Genomic DNA, 12,168 nt, shown 5'->3' with positions numbered 1-12,168 from the left:
TTTGAGGCGAGTATCTAGCCTTTAGAAGTAACGTTCTCATTTTCATTTTCACTGCTGGAAAATTTCATTAAAGCATATTATTTAAACTCTAATACACTATATGTGTATATAAGAGCGACATTCTATATTTCAGTCGAGTAGATATGAATAAATTATGTCGAACCTAAGGATGTTATATTTTACCTCGGTGTTAGATAAATAGCCGAAGGGTAACTGGCTGCAAAAACAATCCGGCACCTTCACTTAACATTAGCGTCGCAAACCGATTGAAGATCCTGCGACACCGTCTGGCAGATAAAAGACACGAACGTTTCGGTTCGAAGACAACTTTCTCATGTGGGCTTTGTTTTGGTTTGATGATGACGCTGATCTTTGACTCTCTGGCTGCCTTCCCACACATGTTGCGTTGGTTTTTGCCGAAGGAAGCGTTCGAGTTGTAGCCGATGGCTATAGTTTTACAAACATGATAGTTGAAGCTTGATGATCCAGAGAGTACGTATGCGTATTGCATTACGATTAATAAGCTGCTTTAAATGTGAACGGGGGGCAACAATGTTGTCATACTCACTTCGAGCCATGCGAACACGCACTGACTTACGTTTTGCCTAGTATCAATTGTACGTCATCGACGTATTACGCTTATCGAGATTGTTTGCATTAGAATTATCACTAGAGAAGTAATTGAATTCAAAGCATGCCTTCTTTAGGACACAAGCCAACATAACACATTAATGAATTATCATTACGCCTTATTCGAATTCTATCGTTGCAACCACTTCTCCAGTTGAAGCTACATAAAATAAAAAATATCAATGAGTGAAATGTACACTTCCGGATAATCAAATTAATGTACTAAATTATTCTTATTGTGGCAGGCGATGTCAAAGCAACATGGTTACTTTATTTTTTTACATTATTATTATTATTGAGTCTGTTTTCTAAATTTCGCTTCGTTTATCATTTTGGTGAATTAATACCTTGATCAAACTGTTTAAATAAGATCGGAATATTTGCCTGACTATTTAGTATTGCAAAGCTAAATATGTGCATCTTCTCCTTTCTAGTTCTGCTATTTTTTTTTTCAAGAAAATGTATACAGTTAGGAAAAGTAACGTATTATTTGGAACCGGAGGCAAAACAACGAGTCGGCGCAATCTAAAGCCGGCGCATGAGCTAGCAACCAATGATATTGATCAGGTAAAAGTTTACCCGTATAAGCCACCTCGTCGAACACTACACTACTAATTATACGTATATTTATTAAATATTTTAGTAAATGCGACTACGCACAGTCATTAGTGAATTTTAGTAGGTCAATTTTACGTCAACGGAGCTGCTTGTCAGCCAATCTTATCGTTATACAGCCAGGGCAGAGAAGCAGAACGAGTTACGAAGATATGCTGCGTTCTGGGGTACCCTTGTTTTTTGGCCGTTGACCACAGGAAATTAACGTACGTTTTTTTAACAGGTAAACTATCTAGTTTTGAGACTTTTATTACCTATTCAAATGGCTGATATGGCTTCTTCTCCGAAAAACTGTTTGGAAAAATTGAGCTCCTTATATTGGACGATATGGTATTCTACACCTTTGTACAATTCAACTGTCAATCAAAAGTTAAAGTATTCTAAGAGCATTTTGATTCAAACATCCAAATGACAGAGAACTTCCGCAAGAAGTATGATTGCTTTATATGTATTTTGTCATAGCCAAGCACCGAAAGCTTGACGAATGTTCACGTCGAATGCAAAAAATATGTTCAGCTGTGAATCTAGCGATAATGGTTGCGTAACGGTTACCATTATTGGTTTTCATTTTTAACCGACTCCGTTTAAATTGGTTCCCATAAAATCATGCACAATGGACCGTTGGCAGGGTATTGGAGCTCACAGGTGTTGGCCCTTACAAAATAAGTCGAAGAACACATGTTGCATTTAATAGTTTTCAAGTTGCTTAGTGAGCGGATCAAACGTTGTTAGTATATGATCTAAACCACACTGTTCAAGAGTGTTCTTATGGGCAATAGATCAATGTGCGTCCTTGACCTTGTGGTAACCTCGTACTGGATAAGCGCCTTCCACTACTTTGGAAAAACAAGCATTTGCCACATGCATTAATAGCGGACAAAGATAAATCTTATCATAAAGCATATTCACCTCGTAACTATGTATATATAAGGTAGAAAACAGTGATAGCATTAGAGACAGCGGTAGATTGATGCCTCCACATTTTTGGTGGCCTACACAAGGGGCCGGGTCTGCAGGAAAGCTTCCACAGGTTGGCCGCAATGGCGGTCATCGACCGATCCTTGGTCGCGCTGGTGTCCTGTTTCCAAACAAGTGAGAGGACAATGCCGTCAAAGAACGTCAAGAATCAGCGACCTCTAGGACAAAATCATTGAAACCGGCCGCCCCTTGTCTGTTACTGTCCGCATGGACGATCGCCGCCCCTGGCGCAGTCTGGTGTCACGTTGCGCGTGGCCGATAACAGCAGACTTTCTTCGATTTAGAGAATTTTCATAGATGGTGTTGCTGTGAGTGCGAACGAAAGCGAAACGAGCGCGAAAATGGTAAAAAAATTTCTACAATCAATCATTTTTCCGTTGCGAAGTTGGTCGGTTAGCGCCAATGATAATGCACAGGGCTCTATTTCTGTATATTTTCCAGTAAAATGAACGATCCATTTCAACGATATTATACAACACGTGTGATCGAATAAAAAAAAGACGCTAATCATTAAAAGAAGCGGTACTACGTTATATTAGAAGAAGATCCTCAAAAATTTCATTTCGCTGTGATAGTTTTTCGTGGAAAAACATTCGTTTTTAATTTTGCTCTAGAGAAAGGCCCGGTCCTACAAGCTGGCCAAAGAAAGGCAATGAAATCCAAGACAGCTGCGCTCGATCTATTATATATTTTCCTCTTATCTGATGTTGGTAGGCTTCAATAAATGAGCCACGTGTCCTCTAGCTTCAATGCAATACAGTAAAATAAAGATAAAAATGGGGACTGTACTCTCCGCTGCAATGCTAGAACAATCTGCGATGTTTCCTACTCGGAACTTTCAGGTTACTGCTTCTAACAGCGATATCCACAATTGGCTCAGCACTGTTGTTTTATTGTAACTCGTTTCTATTAATACACAAAAGAACTATATATAAGGGGAGTCTCTCCTACGTTGGCAGTTTGACAACTTCATTCTAAGCGCAGGAAATGGTAAGTGAGCAATGGTTGCAATATTTTCTTCAGTAACTTTTGGCCCGCTTCGGACTCAACTCGTTATTTTTTTTATCTATTATCAGCCACGAAAACCATGTATTATCAGTTACGATAATATATTGTTTTCGTGGTTACTTTTAGCGCGCCTTCTATTCCATCTATTTAAATTTAAATAACCAACCTTCAGACATGTTGATTGCTTTGGCAAGATTTCCTTTTGACCCAGCCGACTTTTGGCCCGGGTTTGATGCGCGTTGACAACGCAGGGTAAACAAATGGAGGAAAATCGAGTTGCTCATCAAAACAGAAATTTAACTGTGTGTTTGACTATTTATAGCATTAGGGAATACACGTTCCCTGCCATAACATATGATTTTATTTGAAAAGCATTGTATTTAAGAGCTATGAGGATAACCTTTTATTTATGCGAAGTACATCAGGGTTTGAGATAACAGTCATATAAACCCAGATTTGTGATTACCGGTACGATGTGTTTTTTGAGACTCACCGGACTTGTACGATTGGCCATTGTTGTAGACGTAATCAGCCAGAGATTGGCTGTTAACATAACGATTGCGGCTTGAGCCAGCCAGCATGCGCCATGACGGAGTTAAATTTAAGTAGAGCATGTGACGGTAGCAGAGAGTCTGTGTCCTTTTTTATGTTGTCTTTCGTTATTATATCAATTAACTTAATGCGAGCTAAGGAGTCAAACTTATTTATTGAGACCTTTCATTATTGAACTGAAATGAGATCTGCATGAATTGGGAGTTCTTACGATCAACATAAACGATACTAGTCCAGCAACAACAAAACGGTAACAGAACTATACGAAGGTTTGCCTTTCTAATTAGCTGAATTGTAAGGTCAATAGTCAACGAATCGACCGTCAGTCTCCTATTTCGGAGTTTTAACCCAGGAATCTATTTACACATATATCTTAACATAAAAATAAATAATTTTATTCCAAAAAATAGATAAAAAGTTTTATTAGTAACAGTAGCTGCGAAAGAAAGGTACCTTTTAGCAACAATCTTACGGCTTCTGTTGATAACCTCCAACGAGCGGCTACTTCCGACAAACATTTATAACGAATGTATACGTAGTAAGGCTCATCATATTCTATGAGATTTCCTATTCTATTAATCATGAATTATGCAGTATACTACTTATTAGGCGGAGCTTTTAATGAAATAATTATGACCTTATTTCTGTTCAAGTCTATAGCGAGATCCGTTCTATGGGCAAACGTTTCAACAATTCCATCCGCAAAGAGAGAACCCATCCGCAAAGTGCATGTCATAACGCAGGGTACCTAATTGGTTGCCCTCGTTGTGTCACGTCGGTGATGCGGCAGGCAGCTAGACGTTAACTTTGCCCACGATTGTCTTCAAGGATAACAAAGAGGAAAAAGTTGTTAGATGATGGCTGCTTGTGTAGCAGTTTCACCTGCCACTGGGCGTCTGTTTGGGTGGCACAACAGCGAATTGGGTCGACTTCGACGACATCGGGTTTCTCAGTTATCCATCCAGCTATCTTAACGTAGTTGTAAGCACGAATATCTATATTTTACTGATATACAAATATCTGCAACAGTAGCATGGATGAGAAAATTTAGACCTTGCAACTGTTAAGCAGGAAGGCATCTTCAATTTGTCATCTAATCGCGCAGCTGCAGATTGGAAGATAGAAAAAAAAAAAATATCCAAAAATTCTGCACTTTTGCGAAATTTCTATATTAACAAAAATATAACTTAAGAATTCCGCATGAGATAAATTGGCAGTTTCCAAGGGCTTTCACCATAAAATTGTACGCCATCAATAGTTAGCTAGATTTTGCTTTCTTAAAGTTGTTTATCACCCAATCAATGGGACATTAAAATAGATTAATCATAAAAATGAATAGAACAATATGTATTATTATTATAGTGATTATCGGGTTTGTATCGTCTATTTGAACAATCGCTTGGGGGTTGACGTATCGTGATGATACCGGCATTAAAAAGGTCGTTCGTCTCAATGAGCCACACAGTCCCTATGTATAGCCTGTTACTCTACAGGAGTCGTCTGTTAATGTCGCTCAGCCATCCAGAAGTAAGGGGCCAGTTTCAGACAGGTAGGTGTGCAGTCCAGGTCACAGTCTAGCCTTGTACACGTATTCATGCGAAGCCTTCCTTTTAAGCTCTCTACGATAAAGAGAAACCGCTTTGGTTTTATCGGATGTTCGGTCCGAGCGTCAAGTTATCGTTGTCGTTATTAAATTAAGAGTAAGCCGTGCAAGTCATTTTGCAATGGCTAGCTTTGCCTTAGTCGAATATAGCTAAGACGTCCTGTGTCCCGCAATAATACAAATATGCGTAGCGTATTTAAGCGACGCATGCGGTGTTTAATGTTTTGATTTTTAATTCCATTCGCAGCTTCTCAATGCTTTTCGAACATGTTTATAAATATCCCCTTTTCACTGGAGATCGGCGGCACGTAAAGTATTTGTGCGCAAGTGTACTGTTCATAGGCACACATCTGAAACGTTCCATTATTTAGTAGACTTTTTAGTCAACACAAATGCTCCTACGAACCAAATGAGCCTAATTGATATATTGATGTTAGAAACGGCTGCAATATATATCATACAGAACCATATAATAACCATTATATTCCCGTATGCCGTAAGGCAATGCTTTGTGAAGTACGCTATCCATGGGCCATCCTGTCCTATTTTAATGATGCTCTCGCGATGGTGCAAGAGTGACGCGACATGTGTGCCTGTGAACTCGAAGGACGTAGGAATGTGCTCTAGCTTTAAATTTGGGGGACGTAGGCACGTTTTAATCCCCCGATCGCCCCGCGGAATGAGTAGCGAGTGACAGCAATTTCTACTCCCAGTTGGTCTCTTCTCTCAACTAACAGGTATTACCAAAAGCTGTCTTCGAAGGATTGGCCGAAAATAAGTTATACGAAGAAGAATACAGCTCAGTTATTGAAAACACGTCAATAGCAAATTGTATTGTCAAATCAACGAAAAGCTTGCCAAATTTTGGGGACTCTCAATAATTGAGTATCCACTGCTCGTACGAATTGAAACTTTCCGCGCGTAGACTCTCTTGCTGTGATGCACCGTCCAGAATCATAAGCCCCTCGCGGGCTCTTGCCACCCGTTTTGGTAGGAAGGAGATTCCCCTTTAGGATCTAGCCTGATGTTTAGATAGCAGTAAACATATGTTCCTTAGAAAAAAAATTGCTCCATTCCACAGTTATTCTTGTAAGGTGTGCACGATGGCATCTAACACTGCTCGACCGGGAATACATTGTGGCAATTCGCTCAGCGACAGCTGATTCTCGACTGGTGACCTGGGGTGGTAAGATACACATTTAAACGCTAACGTATCTCTCAGAAGATTCCGCGTGTTGGAGCCGGCCGACTCTGCTGTGCTAAAGCAAACGATGTTACACAGCCATTCATTGAGGTCAAAACGTAATGTAAAAGCCATCGAAATAGGGCTGCGTGTACAGATCAACGAAGTAATGGTGACGACGGCTTGGAGATTCTGTTCCAATTAGTAGTTGATTCAACGCACACTAACCAGTTCGTAGAGAAAACAGGTTCGAGTAGTACAAAAGCATTATATATATTAAGAACTATTCTCTTAGAACTCTAAATAGTTACCCATTTTTATTCTGTTTCTGTGCTACGCAATTTCTACCAATCAGGCGCTAGCTTGTAGCTTTGCACAATGTTGGGTACGAAGTGCGATCTGCATAGAAGTGTCTGATTCTTTAGGGGTTTTCCGATGCACAAAATGCTGAACAACCGCCCCGTTCGTTCGAGTGTTATATCTAGTACCAATACCACATCGAAGTGCCGTTTGAAGAGAGCGATATAAACATGTAAAAAAAAGCATGTAAATAATAAAGAAACCGAAAGCCGAATATTTATTTTTATAATGGAGCAACTTATAATTTTCACGTAGAATTGGATACTTATTTTAGCATAGGATTTCAAACATGAGTGATGGGTACACATGTCCCTTTGTAGCTAAATGTCTTTTGATAGAACGAAATAACGACAATAGATCCTTTTGTCAGCTATTGGTTAATTACTTACGCAAGCAGTTGCTGGTTTTACTCTACTACGTCAATAGCAGAAGTTGGTTCCGATAGCTGTTTTTTTTGCTTGGCTTCAATCAATATTTGGTGAGTGGTGATCTATCAGCAAACACAAACATCTAGCTTTAGTTAAAGAGTCGTTTACAGACGTCTTATTTCAATCTGGGTCCGTGACAAGCACAAGACCGAGTAGCAAAATAAAGCTAATATTAATGCAAAAAAAATGGCAAAATCTGCTGAATGGCATGTCCTGTGTTCTACCATTTACTTAATTTAAGATAACACGTACTACCACGGACACAATCTCAATTCAACAGCATATGTCGATCGTTTCAGAGACAAAGCGAGTACCTATGTCTTAGTGGTGAAGTACTGATTAAGTATGTCAATAAGTGCAATACGAGAGCAGACTGTATGATCAGGAGTAGCAGCAGGTACCGAAAAATCGACAGTCTGGTTATAGTGCGAGGACGTAGATAGAGGCATTTGGTTCTGATATGAAACAGATCTTTTGCGTCACTAATGTAACCTTATTGTCTTGTGCTGTTTTTCATGGCATCCCGCCAAACGATCGTCGTTGAATGCGACATTGCGGCATCGACTCATGGACGCATATATCAGCAGAAAAGCAGTCTACGGTCGGCGTAGGTCAACACACATCGATCACCTCACCACGGTAGCCGATCAGGTGCAATGCATGTCCTGCTATGCTAAAAAAAATGAAGGGCCAAGAACGCGGCTGTTTCCTCGTTGCACTTTTGTCTTCCTTGTGTAAATATTGATTAAAAATTATCTTGAAAGACTCGTCGTATTTTTGCTCGCTGTCACAGTTACTTAACGTGTCTGCGCGTCTGCCTGCCTGTAGAGGAGTATCATCGAAAACGCAATCACCTTGATCAGCAAAACTTAGTACAATATTTTCAATTGTTTATACCATTCGCACGGTATTGCATATTAGTAGTTCAAAACTGAAGGAAACTAAGAAATCAGCTTTTACCAAGTACTCAACGAGCCTTCATGCAGATGGATGCCGTGCATGAATCGCGCTTTCGCGGGCAATATCTTACATACAGGCCTAAAGTGTTAAGATTTCGACTTTCGTCTGCCGTGTCCCGTGTATGTAGACTAACTCTCCGTTTGATCGGACTGCTGGTCACAAAGGCTCATGGTATTACGGATTCAGGTAACAAACTTACAAACAAAGACGCATGTTTCTTTCTGTTCATTAAGCACGAAATATAGCCACATCATGAAGATGGATCTCAAGCCACTGAAACAAAACTGCCGTATAGAAAATGATAGAAGTTTAATAGAAAAAATCGACCCCGAAACTTTGTTTGCTCCGTGCTAATCTTGCGAATAGTCAAGTCCACACTGTTATCATTTCGATAACAGTGTGGCTCAGGTAACTTAGCGTTCAGAAATAAGTTTCATAATGAGGTGATTAGTTTTGCCAGGAGGCTTCATCAATATCCCTCTTTGTCATTTCTCTATCAAATTACATTTGTTGCGTGGTACACGTCATTGGCGGGGTTAGAAGCAGCATGCCCGCTTTAGGCAGTCAAAGGCTTAGCCGTAGAAGGCCCTACACCGGTCTCTCTTATCGGCATACGTTTTAATAAGGAAATAAAAAGTTCTATCTGTAGTTTATAATGAAGTATACTGTATGTATTCTTGAGAAGCCTATATTTTTTTTTGTCTCGATTGACGATCTGCAAGAAACGCTTGTTATGGCTCTTCACTCGCTGCATACAATGTGCTCCGAAGTCGAGCAAATTTATGAGGATAGTCATCAATGATTCGGAATTGGCATCGTGTATTGGGGGTCAACATACTGTAGTCCCTGTGGTCTTCTTGACCGCCATCGCACGAGGAGTGAATCTCGAATTGGAATGAGTTTGTTGTAGAGACCTTTTATCTATCGGTTCTGTAAGAAGGCCTGCTTTCTTCTTCTTTTCAATCTATCCTTTTCATCGATATTACTTAAGCAACACCCAGATGTGTCACGGGACAAGCACGCCTTCACTCGTGTCAGATTGATGGCGAGTGTGACAACATGTTGAATGATGTCACATAGCTAGATAACAAAACAGCGTTTTGACACCGAGGCACAGATCTAACTTACGGTTCGTTCACCCTAAAATTCGACTTGGCTGTTGTTTCCCCTCCATCGGTCTCAGCTAAAACAAGAAGCAGGACAGGAATACGCTTAAAAGAACCGAATAAATCGTATCACAGCTATATGTTACGGTTGGCCATCGCGCTGCTCGATTAGAACATAGAGATCTGGCCGGCCACAAAGCTCACATCAGTAACAGGTTGCAAATTGACATCCACCGTTTTCTGGAAACTGCAACAGCCATTGAACAGCTATAGACATTGCAATGAAATCAATTTCGCAGCTCTGAGAACTAGTTTTCATTGCGTGGTAAAATTAAAGTGCGGCTACTGTTTTAGTACATCGTAGTTGTAACTAAACGGCTCGCTCACTGGAAATGTCCAGTAAAGGCAGCGTTTGTCCAAAATGAACATATTGATTATCATTATCTGTCATTTCAACCAGTTAGTTCAACATGCGGCCGTAATTTGGAAGGGAAACAAGTGACTAATAGATTCCTTTATAATACGTAAGAGCCGGATTCCTATCACTATTTTCGCAATTGATTGAATTAGGGATATGATAGCTGAGTATTTAGAACAGCTAAGTTTGTGCGGAGCGTTTACCTTCGGTTAGGTATCTTAATTCCGGCTTTGGTTGTAGCAGGACTCATGACAGTTTGCTAGCATCTACTTGATTAGGACATTTGCATATATTTAAGCTTTGCAAGTAAAAATGATAAGGGCTCGTTTTTTATTTGTTAGTTTTTGCAATTTAGACCATTTTTTGGAAATCCACGAGTAGCTAACAAAACTTTTCAAGCTAGGCCGCTCATAGTCCAGCAAATTGAGCTGCTTGAATATAAGCCAAAACAAATGCATAGGTGAACCCCCTAGTGCAAGCACAACATGAAAATGTAGTAGGTAATCTGTGAATCAGGTTATTAATGATCTGCGCATTGACTTTTCAGGTGGCTATGGCTGTTGACAGGGGTTCTCGAATGGTGGGTGCTGATGATATTACTAACCTACGCCTATAATTGCAGTAGTTTCTCGTCGTTGATATCAAGCGCACTGTGGCCCGTGTTTAAATTAGTCGATGCTGGAGGATTTACTACTGGGAACAGATCGCTTTCCCAGAAAATTAACCGGGCGACTGCTGCAGCACTGGCTTAAGCGGTCGTAGCGCAGTCGAATGGCGTGCCGTGAGGCAGGTGCGTGAGGTTCGTCCACGGGACAGATTACCCACCATCAACAAACGATCTTGAGACGGCTTCGGGGAGGGGGAGAAGGGAGGGAAGATGGGTAAAAAAAAGACTGCTGCCGCAGAATGAAACCCTCGTGTGAGAAGTGAGAAATAGGCGGCTTGAACAGCAATGTCAGCATCAACAACAAGAGTCAGGCAGAAAACGATAGAGTATCTCCATAAAGACAGACATATAGTCATGCAGCGAAATAAAGGCAAAGCCAACCTTTGGCCAGCCAACAATAAAAGGCCAAAAAAAACGGAGCGAAATTTTCTCAGCATTGACTAGATCCGATCGAAGTACAACGTGAAGCCTATTGTATTTCATTCACACTTCCACTTTTAGAAATATTATAGTCGAACTTTGCAGCTAGTTTCAATCGAGGGGGCAAAATGAACTTTGTAATAGAAGGCCATAAAACAACATAGTACTAAGGTACCTACCATACACTCCAGTCAGCTCAACAGAGTCGTTTCTTTGAAAACACCGTTTTCACTTACCGGACCAGATATAAATGATTAGAAGAAAATTCAGCATCTAAAAGCTCTTATTAGCCATTGCGATTTTCAAAAAAACGCATTATGCTTACTATTTAATGATAACCACAATTGCTCGGTAGAGCTTCCTGACAATAGCGGATGTTGTTGTTGTTGGTACATTTCGTTTGCATGCTCAACATTATTGTTGTTTCTATATTTCGAATTTTATGCTTGGTCTGGCTATTATTAGGCGTTCCGTAAAACGGCTGGCTAAAAGTGCCTCCGTCCGAACTCGAACCCAGACTACAACGTATCATTACGCAGGCAAATACGCTACTGACCAAGCCATCATGGAATAGAGGTTCGTCGCTATTGCCTAGCTTTGTTGAAGCGTTTTTATTATCATAATTCAAATGTTAACTAACGTACCACTGTCTGCACTCTGATAGCTTGATCCGCGTGGTATTGTTTAACGTACTCTCTGCCTGATCAAAGAGATCTAAATTATTCCCATGTGGTTGTGCTTCGAGATCTATGTTCGATAGTGCCATTAAGCAGCGTTTCAGACAGCTGGCTTCCAGCACGAAATGGGGCATAGGTTTAGAACCCGGACGAGACTCCTTACCCCCAACTTGAGCAGACGGACACGTCATCACTGCACCAATACAACGACGACACGATTGTGTTCACGTCGTGGCAGCCGTATCTGTTTTCCTATGCTGATTTCGCAGCGATCGGAACAGGGTAGCGAGTTCATATGCCGCTATCCACCGTACTACGCTTAATATAGGCAACAGTTATTTAGAACAGGGAAAACGCGCTGTGAGCTTTGCCTTGCTGATTTATGGTGGATTGCTTTTAAGCTTCGTTTTGGTTCCGATAGCTCCGGGTAACTGATGAGAAGGTAAATTGATCTCTTTTTCGTTGAATCTGAATTAGGCGAAACGTTTGATTCCTGTCTTCCGTGTTAAACAGGGTCCCTTTTGACGAACGTCATTCATGTGACGCTTCGACCCATGTAGCAG

General features: G+C 40.6%; 1 protein-coding gene across 1 annotated transcript in view; it reads right to left on the bottom strand.

Moving 5' to 3' along the window:
* The window catches only part of LOC111253605 (uncharacterized), a 30,536-nt gene that overhangs the window by 4,072 nt on the left and 14,296 nt on the right, over window positions 1-12,168 (bottom strand). The gene's annotated exons all lie outside the window — the stretch shown is intronic.

The sequence above is a fragment of the Varroa destructor genome, unplaced genomic scaffold, assembly GCF_002443255.2.
Source record: "Varroa destructor unplaced genomic scaffold, Vdes_3.0 BEIS01000007.1, whole genome shotgun sequence".
Lineage (NCBI taxonomy): Eukaryota > Metazoa > Arthropoda > Arachnida > Mesostigmata > Varroidae > Varroa > Varroa destructor.
This window is presented reverse-complemented; position numbering and strand designations above follow the sequence as displayed.